Here is a 21,845-nt window from a genome sequence, read left to right as displayed (position 1 = left end):
CGTTTTCTATGTGGGGCATTGACATGATTGGAAAGATTGAGCCGACTGCTTCCAATGGGCATCGCTTCATCCTTGTTGCCATCGACTATTTCACCAAGTGGGTCGAGGCAGCGTCGTTCGCGAATGTCACCAGACATGTGGTTGCCCGTTTCATCAAGAAAGAAATCATTTGTCGCTATGGGATTCCCGAAAGAATCATTACTGATAATGGTTCTAATCTCAACAACAAAATGATGAAGGAGTTGTGTCAGAACTTCAACATTCAGCATCACAATTCTTCCCCTTACCGCCCTAAGATGAACGGCGCTGTTGAGGCAGCAAATAAGAACATAAAGAAGATTGTGCAGAAGATGGTCGTCACGTACAGAGATTGGCATGAGATGCTACCTTTCGCCTTGCATGGGTACCGCACTTCAGTACGTACATCGACCGGGGAAACCCCTTACTCCCTGGTGTATGGTATGGAAGCAGTCCTACCTGTTGAAGTGGAGATTCCTTCTCTAAGAGTCTTGTTGGATGTCAAGTTAGACGAAGCCGAATGGATTCGGACAAGGTTCAATGAGTTGAGTCTTATCGAAGAGAAGCGAATGGCAGCCATTTGTCATGGGCAGTTGTATCAGATTCGGATGAAGAGAGCCTTTGATCAGAAAGTGCGTCCTCGTTGTTTCCAAGTCGGAGATTTAGTGTTGAAAAGGATCCTTCCTCCTCAGACAGATCACAGGGGCAAGTGGACTCCTAACTATGATGGACCGTATATTGTCACCAAGGTTTTTGATGGTGGGGCCTTAATGCTTGCAACTATGGATGGTGAAAACTTCACTTCCCCTGTGAACTCAGACGCAGTTAAAAAATACTTCGCATAAAATAGACCCGCTGGACAGTAAAAAGAATAGTCCAGGCAAAAATGGGCATCCCGACGAACCAAGAAAATGAAAAGGTTCGGGCAAAAATTAGGGATTAAAAATGAAAAGATCGTACACCCGGTAAGTTGAAAACCTGAAAAGGCAACTTAGGCAAAAATGGGTATCTCGGTGGATTGAAAACCCGAAAAGGGCGATCCAGGCAAAAGTTAGGGATTAAGCGAATGACTGCGTTCTGAGTTAGTTCTGAATCTCATCTCATGTCGATGACTGGAAATTTTCGAAAGGTAGGAAACAGTCCAATCACCTTTTCAGAAGGCTGATCATCTGGAGGATCTTGAAGACGAGCAAGTCACAGCAGAATTGGAACCCAATAGAAATCCATTTCACATTGCCATTAGATTAATTTCTGTTTTTATCTTTTGTGTGATTACCTCTTTCCAGGGATTTCTTCCTGATGTAAATGCCTATTCAGAGGCCATTCAATCAATAAAATCATGTTATTCAGTATATCTCTGTTTTCATTTTCATTTTACTGTTTTGTTTGCAAAAATGACGTCCGAATTTTTGATAAACATTGCATCATCACATAAGGGCTTTACAGGTACATGCTCAATAAACATTTAAAATTGCTGTAAATTTTAAGTACTTTGGATCGTCTATTCAGAACAGATACCCTCGGGGCATTTCTTTAAAATCCCCTGCAGATGATCGTGAATATCTTCTCCAGTGAAGTCGCCAACAGACGAATTCGGTGGCTTATCCCTGCAGAGCTGATCAGGGTGTTGGATTCTTCAATCCCCAACATGTTCTCACCACTGTACTTCCCCAAGAGTTTGTTTCAGAATATACACTCCCCAGTAGAGTTGACAGTGCCAGATTGTATACCCCCAGCGGAGTTGACAGTGCCAGACTGTATCTTCCCAGCAGAAGTGGCTGCTCCTTAGAGTTCGAGGCCAGATCGATAATCCCAATGCCAGATCCATGGTTTCTTTCCTTGAAGCAGAACCTCGGTATCGTATCGGTGTTTGCTTCCCTTGTTGAGTCATCTCTCGCAAATCGTGGTTGCCAAAACCACTATCGCTTTCCCCAACAGCAGGTGTTCAGTGTCGTTCTCTCCCCAGTCAGAATCTCGGTATTTCGTCATTGCTAGAACACCGTGTGGTGGGTCATTTCCCCACATAATTCTTTGCGATGTGCATCTCCAACAGCCTTGCCACTGTCCAAAAGATGGTGATCATTTCCCCAGTAGATCCCCTTGCCTCAGCTTGACATTCTACCCAGCATTTCGCATCCCTGCATGTAGAATCATATTGCATTGCATCCTCCCAAATCGCGTAGCATTTCCATTTTCATGGAGCATTACGCCATTGAAAGATTCAAACATACGCATGTAAGCATAAAACATTCTCGGTATCCCAAGTGATAAGCTAGAAGTTGTTTCCAGTACTCAGACTGAAGATTGTTCATGACTCACCTTGGTTATCCCCAGCAAGTGTCATTGGCCCATGCGTCGCCTTTATTATCATTCCCTATTTCTGCCAATGTTGACAGGCATGAAGTTCCCGATATTCAGATCGAAATGGCATTCATGCCAGTGTTCCGATGTTCAGATCGAAGAAGTTTCCGACGTTCAGGTCGATGCAACTTATGGCATTCAGGCCAGTTTTCCGGTATCCAGACCGAAGTGACATTCAGGCCAGTTTTTCGGTATCCAGACCGAAGTGGCATTCAGGCCAGTTTTTCGGTATCCAGACCGAAGTGGCATTCAAGCCAAGTCTTTCCGATGTTCAGATCGAAGAAGTTTGCGACGTTCAGGTCGATGCGACTTGTGGCATTCAGGCCAATTTTCCGATGTTCAGATCGAAGAAGTTTCCGACGTTCAGGTCGATGCAACTTGTGGCATTCAGGTCAATTTTCCGATGTTCAGATCGAAGAAGCTTCCGACGTTCAGGTCGATGCAACTTGTGGCATTCAGGCCAGTTTTCCGATGTTCAGATCGAAGAAGTTTCTGACATTCAGGTCGATGCAACTTGTGGCATTCAGGCCAGTTTTCCGATGTTCAGATCGAAGAAGTTTGAGATACATGTTTTGTGTTTTGTATTCATATCCCCACATGTGGCGCGGTTCCTTCGTCAAGGACTGCCTGTTTGCCCTCGAGCATCCCAAACCCTAAAACCCATAACACACGTTTACTCCTTCTACTACAGGCGAGTAAGTCTCCAAAGGTCGAGCATCCGGTAGATTGCGTAGTAACGTCGTTCGTCCAAAACCCAATCCATAACCCCGTAGTTAGCCGAACTACGGCTTGCTCTGATTCTCATTCCAGATGAGATACATAGGCATAAGACGCGATGTCTTAGCGAGCACACATCCCCCCAACCCATAGGTCAGCCGAGCTACGAAGACTCTGATTCTCATATTCAGATGAGATACGTATGCAGTGGATGCGACATCCGCGCGAGTCATTTCTCTTAACCTTTTTAGTAAATAAACACATTAGGTAAACCCACACCCTTTAGACAAAAACCACAAAAGTGGATCCCGTAGAGTACTATGGATGCGTAGGGGTGCTAATACCTTCCCTTCGCATAACCGACTCCCGAACCCAAGATCTGGTTGCGAGACCCCGTCTTGTCCTTTCCTTTTTCAGGTTTACTTCGAGCGTTTCCTTTCCCTCCTTTGGGATGAATAACGCACGGTGGCGACTCTTCTGTCTTTTTCTTTCGCCGGTTGTTTTTTTCGCGCACTGTATTTTTCAGGTTGCGACAGAAGTCAGTAGAGATATTATTGTGAAAGAGTCAGAAGTATGGGATTGGAGCAAGTCTAAATCCAACTCTAGTGCAGAGTTAACTTCTGAAGATATTGATTCTGATTTTGAAGATGAGTCAGAGCCTAAAAATAATTCTGAGAGTGAGTCAGAATCAGAAGGCGAAACTGATTCTGAGGAAGAATTTGATTCTGATCCAGATTTTGATGGTGATTCAGATTCTGGTGGTAGTCCAGATTCTAGGAATATTCCAGATTCTAAAGTCAGTACTTTTGGAGTTCTAATATATGGTACTATTCCAGAATCAGAAGGTTTTGAACAAGTTCATAGGCCATAAAGAATCATAAACATTCCGAGAAGGTTTGTAGAGTTTGACATGCTGCAAGATACTGAAGTAGATTCTGAAGGGGAAGTTATTCAGTGTGACATGTTAGTAGACTCTGAACCCGTGAGTACGGAAGAAACTCTCAAGTAGAAAGTCTGGATGAAGGCCATGAAACAAGAACTTGGTGCTATAGAGAGAAACAAGACTTGAAAGCTGACCGAACTTCCAAAGACCAAGAAATCCATCAACGTGAGATGGACTTATAAAGTAAAGCTAAAGCCAAATGGATCAATTGGCAAACACAAAGCAAGGTTAGTTGTGAGAGGTTTTCTGCAGAAACTTGGGTTAGATTACTTTGAAGTGTTTGTGCCTGTAGCAAGACATGAAACAATCAGGATGGTGATTGCAATAGTTGCTAATAGGAATTGGCCTCTGATGCATTTAGACATGAAATCCTCATTTCTGAACGGTCCATTAGAAGAAGAGATTTATGTGTCAAAACCTCCTGGATTTGAGAAAAAGAATCGGGAAGGGATGGTGTACAAATTACACGAAGCCTTGTATGGACTGAAGCAAGCCCTTAGAGCTTGGAATCTGAAAATTAATTCATTTTTCAAGAAGCGAGGATTTTAGAAATATGAGATGGAGTATGGTGTCTATGTTCAACATACTTCTGAAGGCAATACGATTTTGGTGTGTCTGTATGTTGATGATATATTGCTAACAGGAAGTTGTGAACATGAGATAGTTAAGTTCAAGAAGGAGCTGATGAATGAGTCTGAGATGACTGATTTAGGAAATATGGTTTATTTTCTAGGGGTGGAGATTATGTACTCTGAGAAAGGCATAATTTTACATCCGCTGAAATATAAACTTGAGCTTCTAAAGAGGTTTGAACTGCTGAATTGTAAAGTTGATGTCACACCTGCTGATACAAATCCGAATTGGATTCTGATTTTGGTGGTGATGATGTAGATGCGAAAATGTTCAAGCAGTTGGTAGGGTCTCTGAGGTATTTGTGTAATACCAGGCCTGACATTTGCTATGCAGTTGGAATGGTGAGTAGGTTTATGAGTAAACCAAAGTGGTCTCATTACCAAGCTGCTGTCAAAATTATGAGGTATATAAAGGGAACTCTGAAGTATGGAGTTTTGTTCCCTTCTGGTGGTGAAGTTGGCTCAGAACTTATAAGTTACTCTGATTCTGATTGGTGTGGAGACATAGTTGATAGAAGAAGTACTTATGGATACTTTTTTAAGTTTTTGGGAAGTCTTATTTGTTTGTGTTGCAAGAAGCGGCCAGTTGTTTCTTTGTCAACTTGTGAAGCAGAATATATTGCAGGTGTTGTGATTGCATGTCAAGCTGTGTGGCTTCTGAATTTACTGTAGGATCTGAAGATCAAAGTAAACAAGCGTCTGAAGCTGATGATTGATAACAAGTCTGCAATCAATCTTGCCAGGAACCCAGTGTTGCATGGGAGAAGCAAGCATATTAAGACTAAGTGTCACTTTCAGATAAATCAGGTTCATAATGGAGTGCTAGAAGTTGTGCACTATAGCACCCAGAAGCAGAAGGCAGATGTTCTGATGAAGGCGATCAAGACTGATCAATTTCTCCGCTTGAGGGATGGAATTGGTGTTGTTAGTTTTGGTTAAGATGAATATGAATTAAGGGATAGTGTTAGAATTAATTCATATTTTCATAAAATTGTTGACAAAGTTTGTTAGAGGGTATTTTAGTATTTCCCCTAAAGTCCCGCTTGTATTTAAGCAAGTGAGTAGTGTGAACAAATAGTACCTTTATTCCTATTGTATTGTGTGTGTGTGTGCATTTTCTGTGTAACCGCTTTGAGTAGTGGATGTTTGTTATTATTCTATATTCTCTCTCTTGTTCATTGTTCATCTTTATCACCTTGCGCACCAACACATTTCATGATGTGACAATATTATAAGAGGAGAAGAATAACATAAATATAGAAGTAAGTCAAGATGAAAGTGATAAGGCTCAGAATAAGATTGTATTTTAGACATCGGAAATAGAGGATCGTAGATAAATTTAAGCTATTGAGTTAGTTATTCATAAGTCAGCCCCTAGTTCATCTCCAAGATTAACATGGTTACACAATAAACATAAACCCTATATGCACAAAACTGAGCCATACAAAATATTCAGGTAAAGTTTATCTTATCACTAATTTCTTGAAATATCATTTTTTTCTCTCTCAAATACCAAGCTTATCTTGCAGTTGTCACTAGAAATGAGGAATTACAAGCTTATGCATATGTTGTACAAAAATGTGAATGGAAAGAAACCATGGCCCAAGAACTTAAAACTTCAAGAAGAGATGTAGCTTGGGATCTAGCCTTGTCACCCAAAGAAAGAAAATTTTGGGATGAAAATGGGTCTACAAAGTGAATTTTAAAACTTATAGAGAGATTGAAAATTGAAAAACTTATTTAGTTGAAAAAGGATACACATTAGTCGAATGGGATGATTTCAATGAAACATTTGCTTATGTGGCCAAAATGATAATATTTTGTTGTTTTCTAACTGTTGTCATAGCAAAAGGATGTGATCTCCATCAAATGGATCTGAGCAATGTGTTTTTACATGCAAAATTAAAAGAAGAACTATATATGCAAGCTCTAGAAGGCTACAAGGTTTCTTAAGCCATAATGGTGTGTCATTTGAAGAATTATTTAATATACATATTGAAATAAGCTTCTCGCAATTTGTATTCAAAGCTATCACAAGCACTTGTGAAATATGGCTTTAAAGAGTCTCATACAAATCAAAATTTGTTCAAATACTCAAGAGGACATGTTTTGCAGGCAATATTGATATATCTTAAAGATCTTGTGATTGTAGGGAACGAATGATAAGTGTCAAACTATAGTTCTTCTTTACATGGAAACTTGGCACTTATTGACTCAACTAACAATGTTTACATTTTTTCCAAGGTTTTTCTTAGAATGTGGTGCCCTTGAGTTTTGTTGTGGAATGTTACAGGAACTTCTAAGATCACACCAGACTGCATCACAAAAGAAGAAAATGTCCTGCACACTTTGCTAAGCGAGAAGTAGCGAGAATCAGCGAAGGGAAACATAGTCAAACACACAACACTTTATTAAGCGAGCATCAATAAACAAAAACAGAACCAAAACTCAAAAATTTTGCTTAAGTGGAGCATAACAATAGCTAGCGAGGAAGCAATAAAGAAGTTTGCTTAGCCAACCATATTTCGCTAAGTGAAGTAAGGAGGTCTAGCAAGGGCGGGTTTGAATATTGCTTTAGGGTGAAGGAAGGATACTTCGCTTAACGAGCCATATTTCTCTAAGTGAAGTTGGCTGCAACCAGACACTATAAAAGGAGTAAAACACAATCAAAAAGGGATTCTTCAGTTTTAGAAACACATAACATCTAGAAGTCAGGGAAGAGGAAAACTAAAGGGTACAAGCTGGATACACATCAGATTATCGGGAAATCACATTTGATGCTCATTCATCTCAACTCCTTTATGATTTGTCAAGCTACCATGATTATGGATAGATAAATCCTTCTCTTGTGTTGGGATTGAATGTAATTCGTCGGATCGTATGTTCACTATTTGATCATCATATTATATAATCTAGTCGTTTATAATTATTAAATATTATATTCGTTTTACCGATTATATTCATGGATTCGAATGGTTATTGAAAAATATGTTTCCAATCTCGATCTAAGATAATATTATGTTAAACTCTTATCACTAAACATAAGGTTAGAGTATGATATTCACACAAAAGTATCGAAGCTTTATACTATTTGATTGTTTGATAGATTGAGAAATCATTGATTAAACAATACGATAGAATTAGACATAAAACCTGTCGTGAGTGATACATGATGATATGAATAAATGTGAAGATTATATTTGAAAGGGATCAATAAGTTCATACGTATTCGGCAGATGAAACTCAATCCCAACACGTTCTATCTTCTGTGAATTTTTTTTTACCATGTACCATTTCTTACATCTTGATACTGTTATACGTAAAATCCAAACATCTTTTAAAACTCACTTAAAACATTATTAACTGTTGAACGACAGTAGTATCGCATCAGTCCATGTTGATACGATATAACATACTTACTTTTGATTACTGAACATCAAAATGGCCTTGTTGCCAAGGACTGACGCTTAGATATTACAAGCATAGCAAAAGTTTTTATTGTTTTAAGTCTGTACAGTTGTTAATACTATATATATATATATATATATATATATATATATATTCTTTTCCTGTCCTTCTACTCAGTTTTGTCTGGTTAGGTTTGTGAGTTTTGTTTATGCGAGGTAGGACATCGGAAGAGCAATTACTTTTTTATCCCGAGATCTAAAGAACAACCCGGAGAAACAAAAGACAAACTAAGAAGAAGAAACAGCTAGCCATGCAAAAGAATCAACAAAAGAGGACTTCTCCGTCAACTTCAAGAACAATTCCAAAACTAGAAAAATGGTTGACGGGCCAGAAATCATTAACAACGGTGGGGGACCTTGTTGCAACAGCCCAAGACGGTTAGCTCGACTCACCAATACTCCCAACAACCGACAAGCAGAGATGAAGACGAGATTGCTTTAAATCATTTATGAAAATACATTTGTAGGGTTGGACCATGAATATGCTTACACTCATCTCACTAAGTTCTACGAACTTTCCGGTACACTCCGCACTCCTGAAGCTGAAGAAGAAGCAGTTTTCATGAGGTTATTTCCATATTCCCTGATTGGTAAAGCAAAGGATCGGTATTTAGACTAACCAACTCAAGTAATGACCAACTAGAATATCTTGGAGGGAAATCTTTTGAACCGATTCTTTCCACGTAGCATATTTATGGATGCAAAGACAACTATTGTCGCATTTGCACAAAGTTCAACAAAAAAATTATGTGAAGCATGGGAGCACTATAAATACATGTTGCATAAGTGTCGAAATCATGGCTTAGATGATCTCACATAGATTCATATCTTTTGTAATGGACTACAATTGCAACCAAAGCTTCTTCTAGATGCAACTGCAGGTGGTTCCTTACTGTCAAAAAATGCAGAGGATGCAGTCTCTATTATTAACTGTATAGCTCTCAATGATCACCAGGTTTAATATAGCAGAGGTACGGCACAAAGGAAACCTTGAATTCTTGAGCTGGTGGAAAATGACGCAATCTTGGCATAAAATAAGCTTCTCACTCAAACCGTGGAAGAATAAACCAAGAAAATGTCAAAGCTTGCACAACAAATCAAAGAGATACATGGATCATTGATTAAACCTCAACGGGTAGCCTTTTGTGAACTTTGCACGATGATCATCCAACTGTTTTTTTCCCTTCGATTAACGAATAAGTAAATTATTTGGGAAACTAACAACAAAGACAAGCATTGTACCAAGCCAACCAAGGATATCTACACCGAAACAACGAAAATTATGGACAAGGTTGGAGGCAGGGTGCGGGACCGTCAAATAGACCGAATCCATATCATACTTTTAATCAACATCCTCATAATCTTCCACAACTAGATAAAACGTCAAAATTGGAAGAAACCCTAAATCAGTTTATGCAAGTGTCTATGGAAAATCTGCAGAATACTGATACTTCAATCAAAAATCTTGAAACACACATTTGACAGATTGTGAAATAATTGCCATAAAAACAAGGAGGAACATTCACAGCTAACACTCATACAAATCCTAAAGAACACTACAAGTCAATAACAACCAGGAGTGGTAGAGTGATTGAATCAGGAATTGATGAGAATGTCGAAAAGGAAAGTATTATTGTTGTAATATGAGAAGAATAAGAGAGAGAAAAAGAAGAAAAGGAGAAGAAGGAAGAAAAAAAAATTGAGGGAGAATTAGTTGAAAATGAGCAAAGGAAAAAAAAAGAGAAAGAAAAAATGAGTGGTGAGCGGAAGAATCAGAAAACGTGAGAGGAAAAAGGGAAGATGACCAATCCGCCTGTACAAAACCTATTGTATCCTCATGCTCCAACCAAGAAGGATAAGGAAATGTAATATGCAAGGTTTTTGGATATTTTCAAGCGGTTACAAATAAACATTTTATTTGATGAGGCGCTTGAACAAATGCCGACATATGCCAAATTCATGAAATAAATCCTTACAAAGAAGAGAAGGCTTACGGATGGAGAAACCATTCATTTTGATGCAAGTTGTAGTGTGATCATTCAACGGACCCTCCCACAAAAAGAGAAAGATCCAGGAAGAGATATGTTACCCGTCACCATAGGAAACATGAACATCGGAAAAGTATTGATTGATCTTGGTTCAAGTATCAATCTCATTCCACTATCTATAACCAGAAGGATGGGTGACTTGGATATGAAAAGTACAAGAATGACGCTACAGCTAGCCGACAAGTCCATTACTAAGCCATCAGGTATAGCAGAAGACGTTTTGGTCAAGGTAGACAAGTTCTTATTTCCTATTGATTTTGTTATGATGGACGTTGAAGAAGATGACGATGTGTCATTGATTTTGGGCCGACCATTCATGAAAGTCGCACAAATGATGATTGACATAGATGATAGTTTAATGAAAGTTCGTGTTCAAGATAAGGAAGTTATCTTCAATCTATTTGAGGACATGAAACATTCACAATACAATGGAGCATGGTTCAAGGTAGATGTGACTGATGAAGTCATTATGGGTGCACGAAAGTAAGTGCACATATCGACTTCGTTGGAACGAGCTCTTATCGATGCACTCAATTTACTCAACCTTGAGGAAGAAAAAGAAATTTAGGATTTCTTGAAATAACTTAATACAACAAAAGAAAATCCCCTCAAAAGAAGCAAAAGTCGAGGAGTTAAAAGAGGAATTAAAGCATGATACTAATAAACTTGAACTGGAAATGTTATCTACCCACTTGAAGTAGGTCTTTCTTGAAGAAGGAGGTAACAAACATGTTATCATCAGCAATTCATTGTCCAACCATGAAGAAAAGAAGCTCATTCAGGTTCTAAAGGAAAATAAAAAGGCAATAGGTTGGGTTCTGTCAGACTTGAAAGGTATTAGTCTGTCATATTGCATGCACAAGATCATGATGGAGGAAAATTTCAAACCAATCGCTCAACCTCAGTGGTGTTTAAACCCGCCAATGAAAGAAGTGGTACGAAATGAAGTTGTAAACTTATTAGAAGCTAGCATGATATATCCCATCTCGGATAGTGCTTGGGTGAGTCTTGTCCAAGTAGTTTCAAAGAATGGAGGAATGACGGTAATAATAAATGACAAGAACGAGTTGATTCCAACAAGAATTGTGACCATATGTAGGATGTGTATCGATTATTGAAGGATTAATCAAGCAACAAGGAAAGATCATTTCTTGCTACCATTCATGGATCAAATGTTGGAGAGGTTGTCGGTGCAACAATTCTATTGTTTCTTGGATGGATATTTAGGATACAATCAAATTACTGTTAATCTTGAAGATCATGAGAAAACGACTTTCACTTGTCCTTTTGGTGTCTTAGCATATAGACGTATTCCATTTGGCTTATGCAATGCGCCAGTAACATTCCAACGATGTATGCAAGCAATTTTTTTTGACCTGATTGAAAAATGCGTCGAGGTATTCATAGATGATTTCTCTATGTTTAGGGAATCCTTTGAATTATGTTTGAGCAACTTGGACACCATAGTAAAGTGGTGTGTGGAAATACATCTGGTGTTAAATTGGGATAAGTGTAATTTTATGGTTATAGAAGGCATCGTACTTGGGCACAAGATTTCAACTAGAGGAATTAAAGTGGAGAAAGCCAAAGTGGATGTGATCGAGAAGTTTCCCCCACTAACCAATGTCAAAGGAATCTGGAGTTTTCTTGGCCATGCCGGATTTTATCGGAGATTCATCAAAGACTTCTCTAAAATTGCATAGCCATTAAGAAATCTACTCAACAAAGATAAGTACTTTATTTTTTATAATGATTGCTTACTTGCTTTCAAAAATTTGAAGGAAAAATTGACCAATGCACCCATAATCACTACCCTCGATTGGACATTTGACTTTGAACTCATGTGTGATGCTAGTGATTATGTGGTTGGCGTTGTTCTAGGCCAGAGAAAGACCGAAAATTTTCATGTTATACACTACATAGGCAGGGTTTTGAATGATGCACAAGTTAATTATGCCACTACGGAAAAAGAATTGCTTTCCATAATGTATGCATTGGAAAAGTTTTGGTCTTACCTCATAGGTTCAAAGATTACTTGCCATACTGACCATGCAGCGATCAAATATTTTATCACCAAAGCGAATTCCAAATCTAGAATAATCATATGGATGCTTCAGCTACAAGAATTTAACTTAGTAATATGAGACAAAAAAGGAATGGAAAACTTAGTAGCAGACCATCTATCGAGGCTTGTAAATCATGAAATCACCAAGCAAGAATGGGAAGTCCTTGAAGAATTTCCATATGATAAGTTACTTATAATTCAAGAAAGACCATGGTTTGCAGATCTCGTAAACTACAAGGTAACTGGCTGATTCCGGAGGATTTCAACTGGCAACAAAAGAAGAAGTTCCTACGTGATGTTACTCATTATGTATAGGGTGATTCATACTTGTTTAAAATAAGAGATGATAGTCTATTGAGAAGGTGTGTAACTAAGGAAGAAGTCAGGAGTATCATATGGAATTTTCGCAATTCACCTTATGGCGGTCATTACAACGGAGAAAAACGGTCGCAAAAGTCTTATAAGGAGGATTTTATTGGCACTCATTATTCAAAGACACATATTAGCATGCTAAGAGTTATGACAATTGCCAAAGGGTCGGAGGAATATCCAAACGAAATGAAATGTATTTACAGAACATGTTATAAGTAGAGGTTTTTTAGTGTTGGGGTATTGATTTCGTCGGACCATTTCCTTCATCATTTTCAAATGAGTACATTTTGGTTGCAGTAGATTATGTTTCAAAATGGATGAAAGCAATAGCATCACCAAAAGGAAATAGCAAGACTGTGATTAAATTCTTGAAGAAAAACATTTTCACACATTTTGGAACACCAAGAAATTTAATCAGTGACAGTGGATCTCATTTATGCAATGCTAAACTAGCACGAGCTCTTGAACACTATGGTGTCAAACACAAGGTTGTCACACCGTATCATCCTCAAACCAATGGGCACGCAAAAGTTTCCAATCGTGAAGTTAAGAGGATCTAGGAAAAAACAGTTTCAACATTAAGAAAAGATTGGTCATTGAAACTGGACGAAGCACTGTGGGCTTATCGTACAGCTTATAAGTCACCAATAGGCCTCAGGCCTTTTCAAATGGTGTACAAAAAAGCTCGCCACCTGCCTATGGAATTAGAACATAAGGCTTTTTGGGCATTGAAATTTCTGAACTTTGAACAAAATCAGGCCGGAATGAAAAAAAAAGTGTAATTGAATGAACTTGATGAATCGGGGTTGCAAGCAGATCAATCATTACAACTTTACAAAGAAAGAGTTAAGAGGTATCATGACAGCAAGATCCTTCCCAATGATTTTAAGGCCAAACAAATTGTTTTGCTATTCAATTCTCGATTGAGATTGTTTCCTAGAAAATTGAAGTCAAAATGGTCAGGATCATTTAGAATCAAAGAGGTAAAACCCTATGGTGCAATTAAGTTGGAGGATCTTGTATCTCAAGCAACATGGGCAGTTAGTGGCCAAAGGGTGAAGATCTATTTGGGTGGTGATGTTGACAAACTCGCCACAACAATTCCCTTGCATGAACCTTGAAAAACAAAGGCAGGTATCGAGCTAACGACGTTAAACAAACGCTTGTTGGAAGGTAATCCAACTTTGTAAGTAGTTTTAAAGCTTTTTCATTCTTATATATCCATTAGACAGGCACAAACGGCGTAAATGCAGCAGGTGGTAACTTCTGCAGAAAACTGGACATTGTCAAGTTCACTAAGCAAACTTATTCTTGCTAAGCGGGATTTTTGCTCACAAGTTCGCTAAGCGAAATAATCTCAGTCAAACTTGCATTTATGGTCATTTACTACACCCTAACCACTCACCTAGCATACTCTCTTTATCTCATTTTCTGCCATCAGACTTCATTTTACCTTGGTATCTTCTCTCTCAAAACCCTAAAATCCATGCATCTCTCATAAATCACATAACCATCATTTACATTTCAAAATTTTTGCTCTCAATTCTCTGTAAATCCAGGTATGCTCATGTATCATTTTCATATTTTCTGAAAAGTTACATGCATCTTGCTTTGTTCTTCATAATTTCAGTTTAACAAGTGGGTGTTTCCTTTGTTCATAATAATATGCCCTGAACATCATTCTTGTTTATCATGTAATATTCTAGTCTAGATTTCAACTTGTTCAAACTTTGGATATGTTCATAATTTCTTCTAAGTAGAAATGTCACTTTGACTTTATTTATATGACAAACAACCATAAAAAGTGATGAGAAACTCTCAAAACACTGATCCAACATTCACGCTCCTTCGCTAAGCGAGACAAGCTTCGCTAACCAAACTCTTATTTGCTACTTTTCACTAAGCAAACATAGCATTCTGCAGAGTTCCTAGTTGTTTTAACATAACTATATTTTGTGTTGATACTTGCAAATATGGCCCCAAAAAATACTTTTGCCACCAAGAAGCAGAAAACCACTGGTGCTGGCTCATCAAGGTCACAACAACCATTCGACAACACAAGATTCTTGGGACATGAATAAGAGAAAAGGTTTTGTGAATTGGCAAACAGAAAGATATGGGATGAAAAGAGGTTTGAAATCAACCGTCAAGGAGATCACCGCAACATAGTCATTCAGATGGGAAACAAGAATTGGTGTGTGCTCATTAATCCTCCCAAGAACCTGAATCACGATATGGTTCGTGAATTCTATGCAAATGCTCTCTCGTCTGAAGGAAATCCTTTCACCTTTACAACCATGATTAGGGGGAGAACCATACACTTCAACATGGATGTTATCAATGAGTACCTGGAAAACCCTATGGTCTTGTGATAGGATGAGCCATGTCATTATCAACAATCTTTGAACATCGTCCCAAATGTTGCAAAAATCTCTAAAAAAATCTTAATTGAAGGTCGGAGTGTGCAACTGAATGCAAATGGTGTGCCAATTTGATATCAGAGGGAAGATTTAATATCAAAAGCTCAGGTAATACTCTTACTGATTTTGCAAAACATCAGGCCGAGGAGTCACACTTCCACCTTCATATGGATACCTCTCATCTCCTCTACCTTATCATCAAAGGGATACGAGTTGATGTTGCTAGGACCATTGCCAATGAGATGAAAATTCTTGTAGAGAGTGGTGAGGAACCCGGGACAGGGGCCAAAGCTATTCATCCTCTTGTCATTCCAGGCCTCATCATGGGGTTAATCAGAGTTGCACATACAGTTATACCAAAACATGTACATAATAAAATAATCGGAACGATTAATGACACATATATAACAAGGTATTATTCGAGAAAGAAGACGGGAGAATATGTAGCCTCCCTCGGATAACTTGAATTTTAGTGATTAGGATTCTAGGTTCCGAGCAGCTTTCTCTCACACATGGAACCAGAATGAATCTAATCACAGAGCATTATCCTCCCTCCATGATTCCATGTACAGGCTCCAACTGAAAATGGGAAGGCCAGAGGAAGAAACTTAGCCAATCTTAACCCTGGAAGCTTATCAAACTCATGTTTCATGGTCTGCGAACATACCATTTTACCAGGGGGGAAATTGGTGGTGATAATGAGGAAGAAGAAGATACTTAAGAGGATGTTGAGGAGGAGGAAGGGACTTCTGAAGTAGAAATGGGATCAGGATAGATGCCAGTGATTACGAGATGGAGGACTAATAGAGTGGATGAATGACTGAAAGCTTGCCATATATGAGTGAAATTTATTTAAAAGCTTTTAGTCCATTATATTATGCTTATATTATATATTTTGGATTTGTATTAGTTATATATTTTAGATTGTTATTAGCACTTGTGATCTTTTGAAGGTGTGTATACTGTAACTTGTTTCCGTGACTACTTTGGAACATCGTTTGTTTAATTAAGAATGGTGTTTTGTGTTTTGTTTAATTAAGAATGGTGTTTTATTAGCACTTGTGATCTTTTGAAGTATTTGGTTTTTTCAACAAATTTTGTGTATTTGTCTTCAAAATTGGTCTAATTTTCTTGAAGAAGCAAAGAAGACTCAAATCAAGTTTCTATAAACTCAACAAAAAAATGTAGTGGTGATGATAAGAAATTGGATGGATTGCACAAAAGCAAGGTACACCTGTTTATTGCTTTGTATATGTTAGCATAAATTTGAACTTTGTGCTTTATACAAAATCATTTCATGCATAATTTTGGAAAAACATATTTTCATGCTTGAATCACTTAGCTAAACCAGAAATGTAAGGAAACCTTACATTGTTTACTTAAATGCTTGAACTGGATAATAATCCTTGTTCTAACTCGTTCGATTCATGTTTAATCTTGCAATTATTTTGAACTTTGTGGAGCATAAAAAGGATCACAACATTTTTTATGTTTGAGCAAAACCACTCAACCAAATAGCTTCATCATACCTTGTGAGCGGGTGAGCATTTGTGAACCCCTTTAAGTCGTATAAAGTCAAAATTGGATCAATTAGGAGTATAAGTAAATAACTAAGAAAACCACTTGGTGAATTTGTGGTTTCTACCCAAAATGAAAAAGAACTCATCATTTATCCATTTTAATTTCTTTGAGAGCAAACTCGGAACTAATTTTTTTATAAATCGCCAAGATTGAAGAGTTTCACTTTTGAAAATAACTGAGAATCACTTAAGTTGGAGAGATGTTTCTCCTTGAACAAAGAAAAAGAAAAAGATGCAATGAAATAAAGAAAAGAAGAAAAAAAGGAAAGTAAAGAAATGAAAGAAGAAAAGAATGAAAGGAAAAAACATACTATTAAATCGAAAAGATTTGAGGAGTGAAAAAGGAAAATGAAAAAGAGAAAGGTATGAACAATATGCGAGATGCTATTCATTAACTTTGACCAATTTTGATTAAATAGCCTTAAGGAAATGACTTGTACATAGGAAACTTGGCCAAGCTACAACCATAGACAAGTCCTTAGTGATTCATGCTCGTAAATATTTCAAAAATGAATTATGCAGTTGAATATATGAATTGATCAGGATGTTAGCAAGGTTATTGGATGAGGTTCCACTTCTCGCATGATTGGATTCACAAAGTTCTTCATTTGTGTTATAAAGAAGAGAGTTAGGGTGATTCAAGTGGAATTGTGTCATTGCTTTAGAATGTATGGCATGATAGTTGTATGAAAGAACTAACTTTACAATCATGCTCTGATTCTAGAAAAGTAATTGAACACAAGTTTCGTATGTGCATTCGTTCAATTAAACATACATTTTTTGTGAACTGTTTTGAAAAAAGAATTGTTGAGTCATGAACCTTGGTGGAACTTTTTACTTTGGAATTATTATGACCTTGATTGAGAACAAACAAGGATTCAAGTTGGGGAGAGTTTGATAAGTGTCAAACTAGAGTTCTTCTTTACATGGAAACTTGGCACTTATTGACTCAACTAACAGTGTTTACGTATATTTTTCCAAGGTTTTGCTTAGAATGTGATACCCTTGATTTTTTTTGTTGAATGTTGCAGGAACTTCCAAGATCGCACCAGACGGCATCACAAAAGAAGAAAATGCCCTGCATATTTCGCTAAGAATGAAGTAGTGAGAATCAGCGAAGGGAAACAGAGCCAAACACACAACACTTCACTAAGCGAGTATTTGCATGCATCAACAAACAAAAATAGAACTAAAACTCAAAATTTTTGCTTAAGCGAAGCATAACGAGAGCTAGCGAGGAAGCAACAAAAAAATTTACTTAGCAAGCCATTTTTCGCTAAGCGAAGTAAGGCGGTCTAGCAAGGGCGAGTTTGAAGATTGCTTCAGAGTGAAGGAAGGATACTTCCCTTAGTGAGCCGTATTTATCTAAGCGAAGTTGGTAGCAACCAGACATTGTAAAAGGAGCAGAAACACAATCAAAAAAGGATATTCAGTTTTAGAAACACATAGCAGCTAGAAGTCAGAGAAGAGGAAAATTGAAGGGTACGAGCTGGATACGCATTAGATTGTTGGGAAATCACATTTGATACTCATTCATCTCAATTCCTTCATGATTTGTCAAGCTACCATGATGATGGCTAGCTAAATCATTCTCTTGCGTTGGGATTGAATGTAATTCTTTGAATCGTATGTGTACTAGTTGTTCATCATATTATATAATGCAGTCGTTTATAATTATTAAGTATTATCTTTGTTTTATCGATTATATTCATGGATTTGAATGGTTATTGAAAATTACATTTCCAATCTCGATCTAAGATAATATTGTGTTAACTCTGATCACTAGACATAGGATTAGATTATGATATTCACACAAAAGTATTGAAGCTTTATACTATCTGATTGTTTGATAGATTGAGAAATCATCGATTAAACAATACGATAGAAACCTCGACAGGATTTTAGACATAAAACTTATCGTGAATGATACGTGATGATATGAATAAACATGAAGATTATATTTGAAAGTTATCATTAAGTTCATACGTGTTTGGAGGATGAAACTCAATCCCAGCATGTTCTATCATCTGTGAAATTCGTTTCATCACTTATCGTTTCTTACATCTTGATACTATTATATCTATAATCCAAACATCTTTTAAAACTCACTTAAAACATTATTAATTATTGAACGACAGTAGTATCTTATCATTCCCTGTGGATACGATATAACATAATTACTTTTGATTACTGAACATCAATGACACATTTGTATGTAGTAACTTTAATAAATATGTGTGCAAATGTTTCCATATGAAGGATCTTAGAACACTCAAATATGTCCTAGGTCTATAACTAGCTTGCAGATCATCTAGATTCTTTATGTGTCAATGAAAATACACCTTTGATATCTTAAGCGATTACATAATGATAGATTGCAAACCATCTACTTTTCCAATGGAAGAGAATAAAAAACTTGCTCTTGATTCAGACCCAACATATCCTGATCTGTCACACTACCACAAACTTATTGGTCGCTTAATTTACCTCACAATAACTTGTCTAGATATTATATATTTTGTCCATGTATTGAGCCAATTTATGTAGTCAACACAACAAGCTCATTGGGACACAACTATACGTGTTCTAAGATACCTCAAATCTTCACCAAGTCAAGGAATCATCTTTTCATAGAAAATAATCTCATTCTAGTTGCTTATTATGATTTAGATTGGACATCTTCTCCATTAAATTAAAATTCTATAACTTAATATTTGATGAAGCTTAGTCCAACTCCCATATTATGAAAACACAAGAAACATGTCATAGATTCTGAATAGTCAAATGAGGCAAAATAATGGGTTGTGATTCAAGTTCTAAGTAAAGTTATATGGCTTCGCCATCCATTGTCAAGTCTACAAGTTCATAATTATTTCCCCATTGTGATTTATTGTGATAACCAGACAACAATTCACATTGTCGCAAATTCAATATACCATGAGAGAACAAAACATATTGAAGTAAAATGTCACTTCATTCATTATCATTTGCAAAAAGGAATGATATCTACAAGTTACATTCCAATAAAGAAGTAGCAGGTTGGCATATTCACAAATGTTTGGAGGGAAAAATTGTTCCATAAATTAATGACTAACACTACTACAAAATATACATTTCGTAACGCGCTTCACCTCGGCCATAATGTCCATCTTGATAAAATATATTAATTTAGGCGCTTTTGTTTCATTTTAATTTTTAAGACACTTTTTACCACAGTCAAAGTTTTCAACCGTGGTGAAAAGTGGCGTTTGGTCATGGGTTTGAATCACATCACCAGTAGTTTTGTTTTTTATTTATTTTTTAAGCCACTTTTAATCACGGTTGAAAATTGGAATTTTTAATTGTGGTGAAAAGTGGTGTCTGATCATGAGTTCGAATCCTAACTCCAACAATTTTATTTTTTTATTTATTTATTTTTAAGTCACTTTTTACCGCGGTTAGATTTATTTTTAATTCATTTTTCACTACGATTTGAGTTCCAACCGTGGTGAAAAGTGGCATCTTCCTTTTTTTTTTAAATTAAAAAAAAATAATATATAACGCTTCATGTTCATTCACTTTTTTGCCTTAGACGAACTTCATTTCCTACCTCCAAATTTCATCTTCCATTTATAAAATATTATTTCTCCACTAAACCAAACTGAAAAATATCATTTATTTCATAAACGAAACTCGAAAACATCTTTTATCATTAAAAAGTTTCAGAACTCCATCATCTCTTCTCCAACTTGAATGAAACAAGGAAAATGTGGATTCAAGTTAGTAATGTTAGTTGTTGTTGTTGTTGTGTCGGATAAAATGTTTAATATTGTTGTTGTTGAAATTTAATGTTTAACGATTTTATTGATTTTGTTTTTGTTGTTGTTTTTATTGTTGTTATTGTTGAGATTTAATATTTAACGATATTATTAATTCAGTTTTTGTTCTTGTTGTTGAGATTTAATGTTTAACGATTATATTGATTTTGTTTGTTGTTGTTGTTGAGATTTATGTTTAAGGATTCTATTGATTTTATTTCGTTGGTGGTGGTGTTTTGCTATTGTTGTTGTTGTTTTAGTATAAACATTTAATATTCTATATTGTGATGAATGTTCTTAATGTGGTCAGCAAAAACATGAGGTAATAATGAAAAATGAAAAATTGGATTGACTTTCTTTTCACCATGCTTAGAATTTTTAACCATAATAAAAAGTGGGATGACTATATTTCACCACGATTAAAATTTTCACTTGTGGTAAAATGTAGTGCGCTATCCAATTTTTCACCACGAACCTCACCCCGTGGTAAAAAATAGTGCACTTACTATCTCGCTCTTCGTTACCGCATGCCACCATCCGTGAAGGAATTCTTCTCCCAACCGTGATAATAAATACTTTTTGTAATAGTATAAGTGAGGAAGGTTCCATCTTGAGGGGGAGTATTGCGAAACAAGTAATTAAGGTTTAATTTAGACAAATTATAGGAGACGTTAAGATTAATTCATTATCTCTTATGCTACGGGACGCGAGGACAATTATTTGGAGTATTACAAGTTTCGTGATGCGGTTTATATGTGGAGTTTTAGGAGTAAGAATATCACTTATTTAGTTTGTTGTAATTTCTCTTCTACGGTTTAGTATGAGATGTGTAAGTGATTTGTTTTTTTTACTTTTCATACCTAAGTATTTGGTCAGTTATATTTCATTTCCAATAAAAGGTAGACTAAAGAAGAGTCTTATGCTCATTTGGCACGCTATAAATCTGGGAGTTAAGAAGTATATTTTTGCTAGTTCTATTGGTTGAGCACATAAAGTCACTATTAACAACAACGAAAGGGAAATTTTGTTATTACTATTATGAATGGTGTTAGATTATTTTTCCTTCTTACCATCGTTGAATCTTGATCCATGTGTCAATTATTGATAGAATAAAACAAGGAATGGTGCTAACAGTGCGTAATGTAAATAACAGTACAGGTGCAATCAAAATGAAATAAATTTTCCTCAATGGTCATTCAACTTTATTGGTGCCCTACTAGTGTCCTCACAATAGAAATAAATACATGTATTTGTTCAAGAAAGTGAAAGGGACTTCAATATGTACTCGATGTTCATTCAATATATCAGAACTGGACCCTGTACCTGTAGATTCTATGGTGGATTTCTGAGGTGAGAAGTTTTATGGAACTGACATTATTAATAGATGCATTAATAGGAATAAGGTTCTTTATTGTCAAAAAAAGA

Source organism: Lathyrus oleraceus, chromosome 6 (genome assembly GCF_024323335.1).
Source record: "Lathyrus oleraceus cultivar Zhongwan6 chromosome 6, CAAS_Psat_ZW6_1.0, whole genome shotgun sequence".
In the NCBI taxonomy this organism is placed as follows: domain Eukaryota; kingdom Viridiplantae; phylum Streptophyta; class Magnoliopsida; order Fabales; family Fabaceae; genus Lathyrus; species Lathyrus oleraceus.
Note: the sequence above shows the minus strand (reverse complement) of the source record.